Source organism: Rousettus aegyptiacus, unplaced genomic scaffold (genome assembly GCF_014176215.1).
Source record: "Rousettus aegyptiacus isolate mRouAeg1 unplaced genomic scaffold, mRouAeg1.p scaffold_m13_p_18, whole genome shotgun sequence".
Classification (NCBI taxonomy): domain Eukaryota; kingdom Metazoa; phylum Chordata; class Mammalia; order Chiroptera; family Pteropodidae; genus Rousettus; species Rousettus aegyptiacus.
In genome coordinates, this window is record NW_023416293.1 from 16,336,034 (window position 1) to 16,353,276 (window position 17,243).

At 61.2% G+C, this 17,243-nt stretch overlaps 1 protein-coding gene and 1 pseudogene across 8 annotated transcripts in view; one reads left to right on the forward strand and one right to left on the reverse strand.

Moving 5' to 3' along the window:
• The window catches only part of SIPA1L2 (signal induced proliferation associated 1 like 2), a 151,788-nt gene that overhangs the window by 111,204 nt on the left and 23,341 nt on the right, over window positions 1–17,243 (reverse strand). For 2 of the 8 annotated variants that reach the window (XM_036235570.1, XM_036235568.1), the window contains exon 1: window positions 12,025–13,008. The exons of 4 other annotated variants lie outside the window; for them this stretch is intronic. The gene's annotated coding sequence lies outside the window, so the exon portion shown is untranslated. Of the gene's footprint in view, window positions 1–12,024; window positions 13,009–17,243 lie in introns of those variants that run through there. 2 more of the 8 variants (XM_036235579.1, XM_036235578.1) reach the window with 1 other exon arrangement.
• Window positions 8,458–8,576, forward strand: LOC118613470 (annotated as a pseudogene).

The following is a 17,243-nucleotide window of genomic DNA, read 5'->3' on the forward strand; positions in this document are numbered from 1 at the left end:
GCGGCCCGGCGCTCCTGCGAGCAGCTGACGCCTGACCACCCGAGGCGGGGCCGAGCGGCGATGCGGGCGCCGGGGGCGGCCGCGGACACAGACGAGGCTCCGCTCGCCCGCCACCGCTCACCTCCCGCTGTGCGGCCCGGTTCCTGACAGGCCGCGGACCGGTACCAGCCTGTGGCTCAGGGGGTGGGGACCCCTGCTCTCAAGTACAAGTCATCTGTCCAAAGTGAATCGCCAAGTCACTCAGAGCAAGGTGTGAACTCAAGTCGCCCTGGCTGCTAAGTTCATGATCTTTCCACGACACCATTTTTTTAAACTGTAATTATGAGAATTTCTGCAAACTCCCTGGGAGAGAGGCACGCCGGGGCCCACCGCCCATGTGACGTCACAAACGCCCGTGAGCGGTGCACAGGTGCGCGAAACGCCACCCGCGTGGCTCCTCCGAATCCTGGCGAAGTCCTACGCTCTGCTGCCTACCCCAGACGGACCCCGAGGAGCAGGCCGTCCCGAGACGGCCCGGTGCACACCTGCCGTCCCCACATCGCGGTCACAGCGCCCTGAACAGTGACGCACTACGGGGCGGCCCACCACGGAGGCTGCAGCGGGCCGCGGCTGCAGAAAGCCCGCCTTTTTCGGTCCGCCACGCGTCTACGAGAGCCCGAAACGGGACGAAGAGTTGCCACTGCCACTCCCTCCACCGCCGCCGGACGTGAGACCGTGCGGGGCCGACAGGGGGGGCGCGGCTCCCGCCGACGCAACTCGCGCGGCCAACGCTGAGCTTGAAAATCCGAAGCGCAGGACGGCGAGCTCCTCAAAGAGTTAAACGCAATCACGACGCGATCCAGCAATTCTACTTCTGGCGCATGTACACCCAAAAGCAGGGTTTGCGACAGATGGTTGTCCACCCAAGTCATAGCACCGTTATTCACGATCAAGGGCGGAAACCCAGCCGTCCATCGACAGAGGAATGAATGAACACACTGTGGCCCATCCGAACAGCGGGCCGCATCCTGCCTGAAAAGAAAGGCCCCTCTGACACGTGGACAAACTGGAGGAGGTTTCACGTTATGCCAAGTAAAACGATCCAGCCGCAAAAGGACGAATACTGCACACTCCACTCACATGAGGTCCCCGGAGGAGCCACGTGCAGAGACGGAGAGCACCCGGTGGGTGCCAGGGGCCGAGGCGAGTGTTTAACGGGGACACAGTCTCTGTTTGGGGGCGTGAAGATGCCCAGGGAGGTGCATGGACGGTGGCGACGGCTGCCCCACAATGTGAATGTGCTTAACCCCGGCGAACTGCACCCTTAACAACGGCTGAAATGGTAAAACCTGTTATGTGTGCTTAGCACAATGAAGACGCTGAAGCATCTGTCAGGAAGACTTCCCGACATGAAGTCATCAGGAAGACGCGTCACCGGGCAGCTGGGCCACGGTCATGGCCTTCGCCGGCTTGCCGACTCCGGGCGCCCACGTGCCCGGCGCTGGCCACCTGCTAGCTCAGCCGCGGGCGGGCACCGCGATGGACGCACGGAGGAGACAGACGGCCTCTGCCACGGAGCGCGGCCCCCGCGACCGGACACAGCACCACGGACGGCGACAAGCAGCCGGGGCCGCGCGGGAGCCGGGGCCGCGCAGGAGCCGGAGCTGCAGGGCGCGCAAAGCAGACGACGGAGGAAAAGCCGAGTCCACGGACGCATCGGCGCTTTTCCAAAACCTGGAAATCCACTTTTTCCCTAAAGAGGTTTTCTGGTTTCTACTTTATTCGATGCTGATACGTAATAAAGCCCCCAACCTGAACTCACGAAATAAGGCCGTGACGTCCTGCTGACCAGACCGCGTGCCGTGCGGCCGCCCTGCCGCCCACGCCTCCCCCGAGCTCCGCATGCCGCGCCCGCCCCGGGCACCGCAGGGGACACCGGGACCCGCGCTTCCTTCCTCTGAGGCACAATCGCCCGTCCCCAACGGACACCCCCTCCCCCACCGGCTTTGTTTACTGACGGGAAAGGAAACCTCCGATCCGGCAAGTGGCGGAGGGACCTGGAGCTCTCCTCCCCCTTCCCCCAAGCGGGCCGGCCACACGGGCCTTGTTTTGGCTCCAGAGAAAACTTCGGGGAGCTTTGGGGAGACCCAGGCAGGGCGGGGTGAGGGAGAAGGAAGGCGGGCTGGCCCCAGCCCCTGCTGAGTGGGGAAAGGCTGTCCCCTGCCCCTGCCTGACTGGGGAAGGGCTGTCCCCCGTCCCTTCTGAGAGGAGACAGGCTGTCCCAGGCCCCTGCCCTCCAGCGGAAGCTGTGGGAGCCCCGGTGCGTGGAGCAGTGTGGCGGGTCCTCACCAGCAGGCTCTCCGGCTGCCTGCCCAGTGCAAGAGCTTCTGAGAGGGGACAGCAAATGTTTTTTTTTTTTTTCCCACTGAGAAGAATAAAAATATTCCAACCATCTCAAAGTCACTGTCCTCCACCAACTGTGAGGACGGGCTTGCGAGTATTCGGGGAAAGCCAGCACCAGAAAAAGGCTAATTTGTGTTTTTGTTTTTCAGTTCAAAAATAAAATCCCTTTCAAAATATTGGGGTCTCTGCGAGGGGCCGAGTCGTCCGTGCCCACGTCTGTCCCTGCACCGCGGACTCTGGTGACGTGTACGGCGACCCTGCTAGTCGTCCGCCCTGGGCCAGCGGGCCAGCCACGCTTCCTGCACCAAAGCCGCAACCGCGGCCGTGTCCTGCGTGGCGTCACACGGCCCAGGGACGCCCAGCTGGAACCCCGCGCTGACCTCGGCCCCTCTGGGAGGACACACGCCTCGGGACGGCTCCTCCAAAGCACGAAGCCAAACGCGGAGTCGGTGCCGGATTCAAATGGGCGGACACACGCGGAGAGAGGCTGGGCCCCCGGGGAACCGGGGCTCCCCGGTCCAGCGTCCGGGTGGCACGGGTCAGGGACACGATGCTTCCCGGCCACGGAGCCGGCAGTGAGCCCCGTGCTCTGCACTCAGAAAACACCCCCTACGTGTTTTCTTAAGAAAAGGGGAAAAAAGGGAAGCCTGGAGAGAGGGGGTGGGGACGGAGAAGGGGAGGGAAAAGGCGGCTCCCCGCGGAGACCGAGGGCCGCCGAGCAGAGGGACACAGACGCGGTCACTTCGCAGAGGGAGTTTCCCCCGGGGCCACGCGAAACCACCGGCATTCTGCCACTTTCTACGCCCCAAACAGGAATTTCGTGGGGCCCGACATGGCACGCAGGCCCGGGCGAGGGGACCCGCCCGCGTCTGCACCGGTGGCGGCCGAGGGCCACCTGCCCGCACACCCGGCCCCTTCCCCCGCCCCCAGGCGGACCTCTTCCCGCCCGCGCACGGTGTTGTTCCTCAGTTCGAGGGTGCGCACAGAACCAGGGCAAAGCCAGACACCTGCTCGGGGACACTACCGGGCACACGGGGGACACATCCGGTTCCTGCCGAGGGTGCCCGCTGGGAGCTGCTGGCCACGTCCTGCCCGACTCGGGGGACACCCCGGGGCGACGCAGGGGAAGGGCTGACGCGAGGCGCCCGGCCACGCCGGGGAGGCAGAGCCAGGACGGCGGGAGGCGCCCACGAGCGTCCGGGCCCTGGGCCCCGCAGACGCCCCGCCACCTGAGCAGCGCCCCCCTATCTGCTGGGGCTGGGTTTCTGTCCCTCATAAGCAACATTCCAGACGGAGACACCGATCTAAACCACAGCGGGCATAACTTACTCTCAAAACAGCCTTCGAACAATTCCCCAAGACGGCCTCGAGCACCTTCTACCTGGGTCACGGTATGTTTGCACTGCGACCTTTCCCAAACGAATACGCCTAACATCTCCTGCCCCTGTCCCGTGTCCCCAAACGTCCGCGTGGCCCAAAACACAAGCCTCGCTCACAGCCTGCGCCGAAGGCCTTCTCCACACCCCAAAACTGTCTCAGCCACTCCAGGAGGAGGAGGCGTGAGGGGGAACCTCCCGGCGGCCGTCTCCCGCCCCGCCCTGCTCCGGGGACGCTGCCCGCAGCTTCTGCGCCCGCGTCTCCCAGTCCCGCGTGACTTCCTGAGGGCCGCCTGTGCCACCGGCTGGAGCTCTCAGGGGCAGGAGGCTGAGGCGCGGCGGCCGTCGGGAGGCGGCCGAGGTGGCCGGGGAAGTGCGCGCCGGGAGCCCAGCTCCGTTTTCAAAAGCATCTGCCGACGATGATGTCACGGCCAACCGAGTCTTCACCCCTTTCCATAATTTACAACATGCATTCTTCTCAATTACATTAATTTTTTAGGAGTAAATAACTCAATTACCATGACTACCGGGAGGGCCGTGATGTGGTTCCGGACATAGTCGGCCTCTTTCAGGATTTCCCACCGAGAAGATTGGTCAGGAAGACTCTTGGGAACCAAAACGCCCCTGGCAGAGGAAAATGAAGACGCCGTCCCCACACCGCAGCCGCCACGAAGCCCAAACCCCCAGCCACGCCCGCCAAGCCACCAGCGGTCGCCGCCTGTCCTCGGCCCCCAGCCCGCTGGCCGTCGACGGCCCAAGAGCGGTTTCTCTGAGCGGGCAGCGGGTGGAGCGGCCAAGAGTCGCGCTACTACTCGGGGGACAGCCCGGGGCGAAGCACGGTGAGTGACGGGGGGCCCGGGCACGACGGCACTTCGCCCCCGGCGCACCGCCCAGGAAAACGAGCAGGCGTCGAACTCGGGGCGACGGCCACGCACGCCCCTCCAGCGTCCCGTCCGCGGCGTCATCCCACGGGGACCGGCAAACCGCGCAAACCGGGAAATGGCACCGCTTCACGTGGCGGCCTGCGTCCGCTACCTTCCGAGGTACACACTGACCCCGCCGCACACGCTCGCGTGACCACACGGCGCCCGCTCGGGCCCGCGCCACCCTGCAGGCTGCGGACGTAACGGTGGCGCGGTCGATGACGCCACCTTAAGACCGGGGGACCCTCTGTCACATGCCCAAAACGGCACTCGCCAAAGCAATGTCCAAAGGAGAGAATAAAACCTATCTGTGAAATCGGAGCAGATCCTCTGCTTTGAGGAAAAGCACTCATAGCACCCAAAGGAAACCATGAAAGCCTAAACTCACACAGACGACCACGGGAGTCCTCGGAAGGTAGAGACGTCCGAGCTCATGACTCGTCGGGGGCTGTCTGTGTCCTGGCACGGACGGGGACAGCGCCCGTCACCAGGTGGATTTCTGGGATCGTACTTCGGTGTTACTTACACGACCTGCCGGACGCACATCGATGACGAGTGAGCAGGGCAAACCGGATGGGAGAAAAATGAGAAAGGGAAAATAAATTGGTATAGATTTTTCTATTACAGGCGCAACCACAACTGGAAAGGACGGTATAAACCTGCCAGCGCAGTTACATAATCGCTGTGCGTCACACCCAGGGAGAGCGACGCGGCCCGGCTGACGGCCGTCCGATGGTCAGTACGCGGGGAGGCCGATTTCATCTAAGCCGGTGTTACTTCACGGTGTTCAGATTTTACACAGTTATGTGTCTGCTCAGCTGAGACGCAGGGCATTGCTTCACACACGGTAAGAGTAGAAAAGGCAAAGCTAACTCTGTAACCGATACACAATTTGGGGGAAAGATACATGAAACCACGTGAAATGTAATGGGCGAGGATATAACCTTTAGCCGCCCATCCCGGTCACCCGCTCCACGCAAGACAAGTTCTGTTTCCTAAGCACCGATGACATCAGGCCTCGAGCTGAGCCGCGTTCTGCAGACGCAGTCGGTGCAGGACTCGCCAGCTGAGTCCCGCCGTCCCCCGGTAAACGAGGAGCGTTTACAGCCCCATCTGTGGACGTGGCCGCGGTGCCACCGCAGGGCAGCACGGGCCTCACCGCGGCTTCTGTCTCAGTCGGTGGCCGGAGGGGGGCACCGGCCAAAGCCAGGAATTCCGCGCAAGCGGGACGCGGTCGGAGAAGAAGGTCTTCGCGCACGCCCCCTCCTCCTCTCCCTCCCTCCTGCCTCTCTGGCCCCCAGGTCGGCCGGAGCGGACACCGGGCGCTGTGTGCGCGCAGGGAAGACAGAGCGGCGGGGCGCAGATGGGACGCTCCACACGGGCCACGTCCACGCAGCCGGCGTCGTCGGCTCGCCCGGGACGCTCCCCGCGAAAGCGGAGCTGAGACGCCCCCGGAGCCCTCGCCTGCTCGAGGTGGCAGGCTGGGGCCACGGGCTCCGGCACCCTTCTGCCACCCTGCGCCCCGATGTTTCCCTTCATCACAGCGAAGTCAATTAAAAAGAGAGTCGCAGAGCGACTGCTGCGCCCCTCGTCCGCGCCGTCAGGAGCAGACGTCCGGTGATGTGTTCACCAATGTCTCACCAGCCCCCTCCATCCACAGACGAGCGCCTCGCCTCCGCAATGCCTCTGCGACCGCGGGTTCCAGCGCGGAGCAGCTGAAGGACACCGGCCTCGCTCAGAAGCTCTGAGATGCTCCTCCGAATTCCCAAGAGGCCCCCCGGCAGCCGGAGGCAGAGAGAACTGAAGAGAACAGAAGGGGACAAACTACAGGCTGGCCAGGGGCGAGCAGCACAGAGCACGGCGCCGCGGCTCCGCCCACGCAGCACGGAGGAGCCCTGGCCGCCCCAGCCAGCCTGCGTTAAGGAGGGGCGAGGAACCACACTGCCGGGCGCGGCGGGCCTTCCAGGCACAGACGGCCTCCCTTCCGGAAGCACCGAGGAGCCGCCCAAACCAGCGCCGCCCGCCTGGCCACGCCGCAGAAACGCTGGGGACCGGGGCGGAGGGAACTGCCCCAGCGGCAGAGGCGGGCCCGGGCCCGACCCGCTGCTGTCCTCCCCGCTGGCACCCCCTGCGGGGGCCCCCGGTCATGTCGTCAAAGGCGCCTCTGCCCCTGGGGGCGTCCTCCCCAGCTGGGGACAGCAGGCAGACCTGCGAGGCCCGGGCAACCGAGGAAGGCCGGGTGGCACGGGAGAGGCCGGGCAGCCACCGGTCACACCGTTTGCGTTACTTTTATGATACGAAGAAAAAAATTACCTCAATAAGTTTCCTTTTTCCAACATCTGTCCTCTAAGCCCATCTAAGCCGTCCGAGCCCACTGAGTTCACCGTCTAAGCCCATCACTCCCGTCTCCGCCGCGGTACTGGCCCTAGGAACGGGCGGGCACCGCTCTGGATGCCCAGGACGCGCCACAGCCCCAGGGACGGTGCCCCGGTCCACGGCCCCCGCCTGGCCCGCCCGGCCTGCCCGGGCCCCGCAGCCACACCTGCCACCTCGGTTCAGACCAGCTGCGACCCCCGCCTCGCTCAGCACCCGCCCGCGTGAGAACCGCACAAGGGCTCCTGCAAACGGGCACCATGGCCCCTGGGGTCCGCGAGGCCCACCTGCCTTCACAGGGACCCGGAGGCGTGATCTGCCCGTTTTCCTGCAAAAGTGACCACGTGTACAGCTGCCAGCACCTTGGCGGGGAGCAGGGCGGAGGCACCGAACTGTCCCCGTAACCAGGCCACACGACCGCAGTCAAAAAGAAGCAAACAGATAAAAAGACGGTGTCGCTTGATGTCCCCGAGGAGAAGGACAATAACTGATGCTCCCCCCTCTGCGTCCTCGCGCACACACCCGCTGGCGCTCCGGGGGGCGGGGGGCTCCTGCACCGGCCGCAGCCGCCGGGAGACGCGCCAGGGCTGCGGCTGGGCCTGCCGCGGCCCCTTCTGTCACGAAACACAGCGACCCTGAACTTGAAGGCATGACATGCCAGCTACTGTTAGACATGGCTGTTTAGCAGACATTTTGCAGGCAAAAACGGGGACAAAATGGGCCTGTTTTCAAGGAAAACAACTGATAAAATATCCAGGGCCAAGCTTTCATGCAAAAATTCAATTTTTTGAAAACTCGTCTATCCATGTCCACGTGAAGCCGCCAACTTCCCTGTACTTTGGGGCTTCTCCAACCAGTTCGAGGAATTGTTTTGGACATTGCAAAATGAAACGTATCAACATCTGGGAGGTCTTCCAAATGACCACTGCGTGATGCTCAAAATCACACACAGAACCGTTTTTACAGTTCGCAGATGACGGTTTCAGAATCTCATCCTGACCGGCCTTCAAGAAACTACCACTTGTTTAAAGTACGAAGATCCACAGCCATCGAAAAGACACCACCCGCCTGCATGCCGAGGGAGGCCTTTCTTCACCACCACGAAGCACGTGGGAACAGAGGCAGCTGCAGACGTGGGGAGCCGGCTGCCCACGAAGCCGGGTCCCACGGACATTTGCAAACATCACGAAACATACTTTCGACAAGGTTTCTTTTGTTTTCAAAAATGGTGATTTTTTTTTCACAGAAATGGTACTTATGTTAACATGTAGTAGGTTTGTTATAATTTTAATTAATGATTTTGTAACTCTCTTGGGGACGTGGTTCCATAGTGTCGCGGTCAGCACGTCTGCTTTACACGCAGAAGGTTGTGGGTTCGCGCCCCAGTGGAGCCATGGTCCCTGGTGTACGGCCACGCCACCCTGAACAAGCCTAATCCCGTCTGATCTCGGAAGCTGAGCAAGGTCGGGCTTGGTTAGTACTTGGATAGGAGACCGCCTGGGAAGACCGAGTGCTATAGGCATAAATAATAATAAGTAATAATAATAAAAAATAAATCTCCTGGGGTTCATTTCTAGTACGATAAATACCCACAGATAAATCCATGTGACAAAAGCTCTCGAGTCCTCAGTAAATCTTTAGAGAGTAAAAAACCCCTGAGACAAACGTTTGAGAATCGGGACGGCAAAGGAACATTGAGAGGGCGACTCCCACAGAGAAACACGCGAGACGTACAGACAGCAGCAAGCTCAGACCGCCTCCTCCTCACACGACGAGCAGCTCCATTTCCACTCACGGAGCCGCGTGCGCACGGATCGCGGCTTCTCTTCAGGGACACAGACAAACGGTTAAAGCAGTCGACGTTCGGGTTTCCGTTAACCTGTGAATCCCCCGCAGGAGGGGTCCTGGGTGACACCCCAGTAATGCCATATGTCGATGACCCAATTAGCTTGCTGACACCTGCACATCCTCCTGAATTCACTGCCCTGTCTTTTGCCACCGCTGGCTGACAGACTTCTCGCTGAATTATTGATTTTCTGCCAATTAATTACCATAGTAAGATTCAGCTGGGCTTAACTCTGCAGAGATTTTTCTCCAGTCTCACTTTCCTGCATCCTTTAGAGTCTGTTGAGGAATCGAAATAATTGGAAGCCTAAGGATGAGACACGGAATTCCAAAAGTAGCCCTGGCACGGCTTCCGAACAACCCGCCGCCAGATGCTGACGACTCAAAGGCCCGTTCCCGCGGGGCCCAGACACCGACGCTTCCCGCTGAGTCTCCCCGCGACTCTCCGGCGATCCGGCCACTGGACTACGCGGACCCCAGGACAGAGCAGCCGTGCCGAACCCCGCTGAGGACTGGCGAGCACCGGGGTGTGCAGACTCCCGCCGCCAAGCGGCCCGGGGTGCAGGGACGAGGTTGCAATCTCATCGGCAGCAGGAAGGCACGGTCTCAGAGAAGGAACACGCTTTCTGATTCCGAACGACACCTGCACAGCTACGTGGACATTTCTGCAGCTCGAGCACCGGCCACTGCAAGGTCGTGACCCCACGGCAAAGCGGGGAGTCTGGCTCTGCAGGGCCCCCAGGCCACCCGAATGTCCCGGAATCAGGGAGGCCGGCCCGGCCCTGCCGTGGGAACCAGGCCCCTAGAGGCCCTGGAGCAGCAGCAGGGGGGCGGGCACCGCTTCGGCCCGGCTCCGCACCCCCCACTTCCGTCACGGGGATCTGCAGGCCGCCTATTCAGACAAGGCTCTGCCTCAAGAACAGCCACGATGACTCTTTTTAATTTCTCTGCAACGTAGGTGTCGTGAATTTGAGGTACAAGGTTCAATAAGGCTCAATTTATTTTTGTGCACAACTTACTCGGTCTGGAAAAAGCCAACAAATTGAGCCAGAGATTAAAAGCTAGAGAAAGAGAAGGAAAGAAAGAGCCTGAACTCGGTGGCGGCGTCGACATGGACAGGATCGCTGCATTGTTTCCTGGAAGGGAAGGTTCAGAGGAGAAGGCGCGTGGGCCCGGAGCCAGGTGCCCGCTGCGCCCCGGGCCGTGTCGTGCCCGCTGGGGCTCGGGCCCGCAGAAGCCACTGCACGTCCGTGCCATCCTCCTGCATCTGCACGGCCACGAGAAGGAGAGGATGGCCCCGCAGCGGCACAGGATGTGGCCGCCCACCAACGCGGGCCGAGGTCGCAGCCGCGAGTTCATTGCCGGGCAACAGAGAGGAACCCGGACGGAGAAGGAGCCCTTCAGAGAGAGCAGCGAAAGCCACCAACCTGAAACGCAGACGCCGCAGACAGGAAGGCCGCCCGGGCTCGCTCCCTCGGCACGGCATCGCACCAGCGGCCGGCGTCGGACCTCGGCCGAGCCGCAGTCTGCGCAGAGGACGCGCGGGCCAGGCGGAACGGGGTTCGCGGGGAGCCGCGGGTTTGTTTTCGGGGAGAAGGCCAACGCTCGCCGGCCCTCTTGGGCGCTGATGGGCCCCCGACGCCCCGTGCGAAGGTCATCGGCCCCGCGGGGACCAGGAGAAAACGGTCCGGGGTATCTGAACGGAAAGGCTCAGCAGCACACAAACGAGTAGCTGCCTCCCACAAAAGCATTTCACGTGCGATTCTCGACCTCCCTGACCAAACTGGAAACAATTCTATTCTGTTTCTATTTCAGGGAGGGGTTTAAAAAAAAAAAAAAGAACGCAGAGGTTTTCCGCGCTGGACAGCGGGGGCTGGACTCGGCCCCGTGACGGGGGGCAGGGCCGCAGCTCGGGGCTCCAGCGGGACCGCACGGCGGCCGCACGTGACCTGCCGTGGACTCCCGGGCCAGCTGCCCCCATCAGGAGCTGCGACACAGCCATGTCCGGCTGTGCCTTCGGGCGGAGCCGGGCCTGACCTTCAACCCGGAACTGCTCAACTGTCCAGTGCCTCTGCCTCTTGTCTGCTTTTGTCCTTAAGCTCTGTCCCCCGGCTCCCGGTGCAGTTCGCCCCTGACATGGCTCGCCCTCAGCTTTCCGGTCCTAATACTGAGGCTGTGATGGGGTAGAGTCTAAGGAAGTCGAAGAGCAAAGGAACTTGCCGGAAATGAGACGGGAGGAGCTTCAGGGCCAAACGCCCCCACCCCGCGGCCCGGGGGCACGGCTCATTTCCATCTAACCTCAGGCTAGAGCTGCGAATTCAACTGATGCTCCTTGTGAAGCCCCAAGGTCACTTCTCCCGTTTTAATTCTGCATTTACAAGGATGTGTTAAGAGAAAAACAGGCGGCTGAACCGGCAACAGCCTGGGCCCCCAGCACCACCTGCTACCGAGGGCCAGGGCGTCCGCCGTCCGCGGGGCTGTCCCCTGGACGCGGTGACCTTTCCCACTAATCGGTGCTGGAAGGGGCTGCCAGGCCCAGGAAAAGGGACACCTAAGTAACCTGTTCCCACCACTCACTACCGACGACACACCGCCAGAAAAAAGGGAGGAAAGGAGCGCAGAAGGGCCAGTTCCCAGACGGGCCAGTCCCAGACGGGCCAGTCCCCAGACGGGCCAGTCCCCAGACGAGCCAGTCCCCAGACGGGCCAGCTCCTGGACGGGCCAGTCCCCAGACGGGCCAGTCCCCAGACGGGCCAGTTCCCAGACGGGCCAGTCCCCAGACGGGCCAGTCCCCAGACGGGCCAGCTCCCGGACGGGCCAGTCCCCAGACGGGCCAGCTCCCAGACGGGCCAGCTCCCAGACGGGCCAGCTCCCAGACGGGCCAGCTCCCAGACGGGCCAGTTCCCAGACGGGCCAGCTCCCGACGGGCCAGTCCCCAGACGGGCCAGCTCCCAGACGGGCCAGCTCCCAGACGGGCCAGTCCCCAGACGGGCCAGCTCCCAGACGGGCCAGCCCCCAGACACACCAGTTCCCAGACGGGCCAGTCCCCAGACGCACCAGCTCCCAGACGCGCATGCAGTCCGACAGCAAGAGGAATACTTAGCCAGATGTTCGCAGACACTTACGGTCTGAACGAAAACGGGAGGCCGCGGAGGCAGAGGTCACCGAATTGGTGGTGACGACGAGTTTACTCTGTTTCCTGCCAGATTCCGTCGCTGTCACTCCGCCTCGGGAGTAAACACGTCTCGACCGGCAGAGCCGAACGAGGCCGCCTGACGCGATTTTCAGAGGTTCTTCATTTTGGGATAGGATTCTGGCCACCTAAAATATTCACATCTAAAAAATAATCATCATACTCTATTACAAATTAAGCCTGCTGGTCTGGCATCAAAATACTTCAGGTTTACGCGTAAAAATAAAACAGAAGCTGATTTATCATGCAGTCTACAGGCTGCAGGCCCTGAGGCGCGAGACGACGGGAAAACCTGAGTCATCACAGAATGGAATGTTCATTGTTAACTAAAAACTCGGTCCACTGAACCCAGTCAACTGATGAGTTTCCTGGAATTAACAAAAAAAGCAATTCTTTTTCAGAACCTTTCCAAACTTTTCTTAAAGAATCTTAGAAAACTAGCAACAGGACTAATTTTTTTCATATAAAATAAAAATGAGTCCTAATATGTCAAACTTCAATGAACATTTTCCATATGTTCACAGAAAAAGAAAGAAAATGAGTGAAATACCTCTCTCCTTAAATCCTACGTTTCAAACTTTTCTGTTGCACAACTAGGAGAATGGAAGAGAGGAGGCAAGCTAGTTGTGAGTAACCCAGAACTAGGGGCCACACCAATCATCACGGCGCACGGAGCACACGTCACAGCAGAACGACACTTCTAAGAAAATCGAGGAGACGCGTTCCCCACAATGTCTAAGGGAGGCGCCCCTCTCTCCCACAGAGATGCCTTTAAAGTGCTGAATTATCTGGTCCAACTCCCGTCTTACAGCCAGGAAATGGGGGTGCCGGTGATGGGCCGTGTCTGCTGAGCCCTTGCAGGGGCCTGGGACAGAGGCCGAGGCAGGGAGCCAGCCCCGCCCGGCCCGCCGGCCCCCCCTGGCCCCCGCCCACTGCTTCTAGCCTGTGGGCTAACATTGCCCCACTTCCAAGATATTCCAGAACACGAGCTGGATGTGAGCTGGGGGCGGTCCCTCCACGGCCCGGCTCAGCAACCTGCACAGAGCCCTGCGGAACGAGGGTTCTGAGGTAACTCTCAGAAAAGACCGCCTGCCTCCGGGGCGGTTCATGACGTGGCCGTGAGCCCTTCGCTCAAACGATCTGAGTTTCGCTAGATCTGCAAAATGTGGCGAGGCATCTTGAAAGTAAAGTGGCAAGGGTTTTCCAACACGTTGTCAAAATACAATGGAAAGACAGGAATTCTCAGCAACGCAGAGAACAAAATAAAGATATCCCATTAAAAATAAATAAATAAAAACCCTGTGTGAAATAAGCAATATTTAGGGAGCTGGAATGATGATCTCTAGAAAAACTGACACTTAGCAACTGAACAGCAACACGCCCCACCAAGGGGTGTTTGCTCTCCGAGGACCCTGCCTGGCCCATCTGGGCGGTCACAGCTAAAGACATGGGCCGGCCAGGCCCCTGGGACACGGGCCGGCCAGACCCCTGGGATGGCCCTGCTCAGCTGCCTGCCTGGCCTCCCACCAAGGGTCAGACCTCTGACTCTCTGGTGACCCCGCCTCCTGTCCCCCACTGCTTCCTCCTCAAAGCCCCAGGACCCCCATCTCTCAGCGACCTCGCCCCACAAGAGCAGGGTCGCAGAGCTGCCCCCGCCGCTGCACTCAGCAGTCATGTGGAGAGGGAATGCAGAGCAGAACGGGGCGGGGGGGGAGCTTGCGGGGCGGTGGGGAGCAGCGCAGAGCTCGGGGACAGCATGGCGGCAGGGAGGCCCGAGGAGCGGAAGCTCAGGAGAGCAGGTCGGGGGCTACTGCGCAAGCTGCACGTGGCGGGCGGTCAGAGCCGGGGCGCCCGGGGCCCTGGCCCACCCCAGCCGGGCCCCTCACCACACGTCCCAGAGCTCTGTCTGTGCAGCACGACAGGCCCACATACCTCCTGTTCCGGAAAGTTCCACCTTCATCCTCTTCCTGGGAGGAAGGCCTGGACCAGCACTAACGGGGCCAAGTTCGAGTCTCCCCCACGGGCCCCTTTCGGCCGTCCCTCTAAGGTTTTGAGAAAGTCAGGGGGCTCCGGTTTCCTCACTCCACTTTCTCGCGACCCCACGACCCTGAGGGGCTGAGTGTCGCGATTTAAGAGGCTCTTCCTAAGGGCTGGTCACAGCCTCTCCTGGAATTATCTAATGCCATTTAATGTTCCTAAAAATCCAAGTCCCCGAAATCAAGAAAAGTGCCACTGAACCAGCTGCTCAGAGTGCAGGGCGGCACTCTGGCCGCGGGCGGCCCTGCGGGGGGTGAGGCCTGGGTCCCCGGCCCGGGCCCCCAGCCCGGGCCCCTCGTCAGAAGCAGCCGAAGCCCAGGCCTCGCCTCCCGGGCCGGCCGGCCTGCGGCACCGGTGGCTTTCGGATGCGCCCGCCCCCGCTGTGACTGTGGTCCCCGACCCGGACGCGCCGCCACCGGTTTGCGGAGACACAGAAGAAAGGCCGGCGGCCGTGCGGGTTCTGAAGGACAGGACCGCGGCCCGGGAGCGGCTGGTCCTCGGCGAGCACCCCGGGCGCCCCGCCTTGGCCGACGTCCGAGGTTTCCAGGGCCCTTTCGCTCAGCAAGCAGCGTCCTGCTGGTGGACCCGCCGGTGGACGGCCGTCACCACTCCCTTTCATTCATGCAAAGAACGCTGGCCCCGGCTCGATGAACTTCCGGCCCTAGGAGCACAAAGCCTGGGGCAACGGAAAAGGCCGATGCTAACGACCCAGCTCAAAAAAGCTATGCCACTAAACCGGGAAAGAGAAAAGGGTCAGGGTCCCTAACAACTGAAGATGCAGCAAAAAGTGTCAGCCCGAAGCCATCTCCCTCCGCCCCCAGCGCAGGGGAAGGAGGACCAAGGACAGGCGAAGGTCAGCGCACACCACTCCGCGCTCAGCTGTCACCACGGCCGCTGGGAGATCCTGACTCTTTTCAGCCGTCACCTTGTCACTTAGGAGGGAGGGCCTGGGGTGTGGCCACCAGCTCCCAGGGCGCTGACCTGGCTTGCAGGCTAAGGCTGCAGAGGTCTATTGTGTTCCTTGCACAATAGGGGTTTTCGGAATCCGGATTTTCATGGAAACTGTCTAAATCGAGTTTTCTATGGTGGGGGGGGACCATGCTCAGACTTACAAGGTTCCTTAGAATTAAAGGCTGTGCAGCAAAGGACCATTTTCTTCCAATCAAACACTCTTAAAAAGCAAGGAAAACTTGTCTTTTGAGACAGCTGAAATTTGAGTTTCATTCCTTTAACATTTTCAAGGGAGAAGTCCTAGTTTCATTGTGAACAAGTGGAAATGGTCATTCGAATGTTAATTGAAAGGATGACAAGGGCGGCAAGCACCAGCCACAGCCGTGGGCACGTCCCCGTGGGCATGTCCCCGTGGGCACGTCCGGGAGGACCAGCGGGATCCTGGAGGGCCCCCAGGAGGAAGGGACTGAGACCCTGCCCCTTCCCCTGCTCCCGGCGCTGACAGGCCCTGGAACGCAGCCTTCCCCGAGAGGCTGGGGGTGGGGTGAGGGCGGTGGCGAGACAAGGGGGGGGGCAAAAAAATGAGAAAAGTCTTCCGTACCCCAGCCCGGTCCCGGCAAGTGCCCGGACGCCCAGGGGCCTCTGCTACGCTCGCCTCAGGCAACCTGAGACTCGCTGCTCCCACGCTCGTCACCCCCCCACGGGCCATGCCGAACCCCAAGAGCACTGCGCCGGGAGTCCGCCGGGGCCCCCGGCAAGCGCCCCTGCATCTCCTCCTCGTCATGGGAACTCCACAGCTACGCTGCCACTGGTGGGCAGTTCACTAAAGGTAACGCGGCGTGAGAGCTCAAGGCACACTGCGGCCGGCCCCGGCCACAAGCGAGGCCCCGGCCACAAGTGAGGCGGGGCCCTAACACGAGGCTCTGGTCACTGCGTGTGATTACGCTAATGTGAAACATTCAGCACTGCTTTCAGCAAAAGCAAACTGTTAAGACCTTTCTTAATTAACCTTTTTGGGATCGACTCGCATATTCTAAAATGTCAGTGTTCACATGGAGAGGGGCTTTGCTGCTTGAAGGGAACATGGCGTACGCTCCTGGAGAGGCAACGGCTTACCGCTTTCGATGTCAAAACAGCCAGGAAAAGGAACGAGAGTTCGTGAGGTGCCCCCTGCTCCCGAGAAGTGGTTCTTCGTTTCTCCCGGGGTGGGAAGGGGGGCCCCATCGGCCAACTTCAGGGTCTGCTCGCTCCCTCCTGAGAGGGGGGCGGGGCTGCCCCATGAGAGCCTGGTCCTCGGCGATGCCGCCCCCGCCCCAATCCCGGCTCTGTTAGCGGGACCCTCTGCTCCACCACACGCCTAGTCCTGCGACTTGGCCGCTTCCGATGACCAAGGAGGGTTTTCGCCTCCTCTTTCACCGTTTAGTTTCCAACTCTGCCACAGCTGGGGCGGGAAGAGGGTTCCCTTATTGGCATCCCGGGGCCCCAACACCTGTGAACGGGGGACAGTGTGCATTTTACTTCCCAAAAAGACACCGCCACCTAATAGCCCTGAGCTCGCGAATGCAGCGGTCACGATACGGCACCTGTCACCTCCCCCGTTCATACACCTGACTTTGCACCGCAGTTTATCCACATTTGGTTTATCTGGACTTGGCCTGTAAAATATATTAGAAACGCTTGCCATTTAAAGAAATACTCATAGCCTCAAATTTTCCACAAAAATGTGCTGACCACCCATTACGTCTGGGAATGTGCTGGAAACTGACACCCTACTGGTAAGAGAGTCACTTGGTCGCCGCCCCCCAAAGCGTGTGGCCTGGGAGGGAAGAGGTGACCCCACAGGCAGGCACAGTGCGCTGGAGCGCGTGCCTGGGGCTGCCCAGGGAGGACGCGGCTGAGGCCAGAACAGGGAAGGGACAGGAAAGGTTCTCAGCCCCGAGGTCCGAGCTGAGAGCTGGCCGAGCGGGCAGAGCGCGGGGGGGGGGGTGTGTGGGCCAGGGCGGCCGCCCCAGCCACGGGGGGGGGCACAGCGGGATGTCAGGCCTGGGTGGGGACTCAGCACGGGCCAGGGGACAGCAGCCTCTGCGGTGGCACTTAGGGCCTGGCCTTCGACTTGAAGAAGTGACAAGATGAGATGTGGCCCCAGCGCAGGGCAGTGACAAG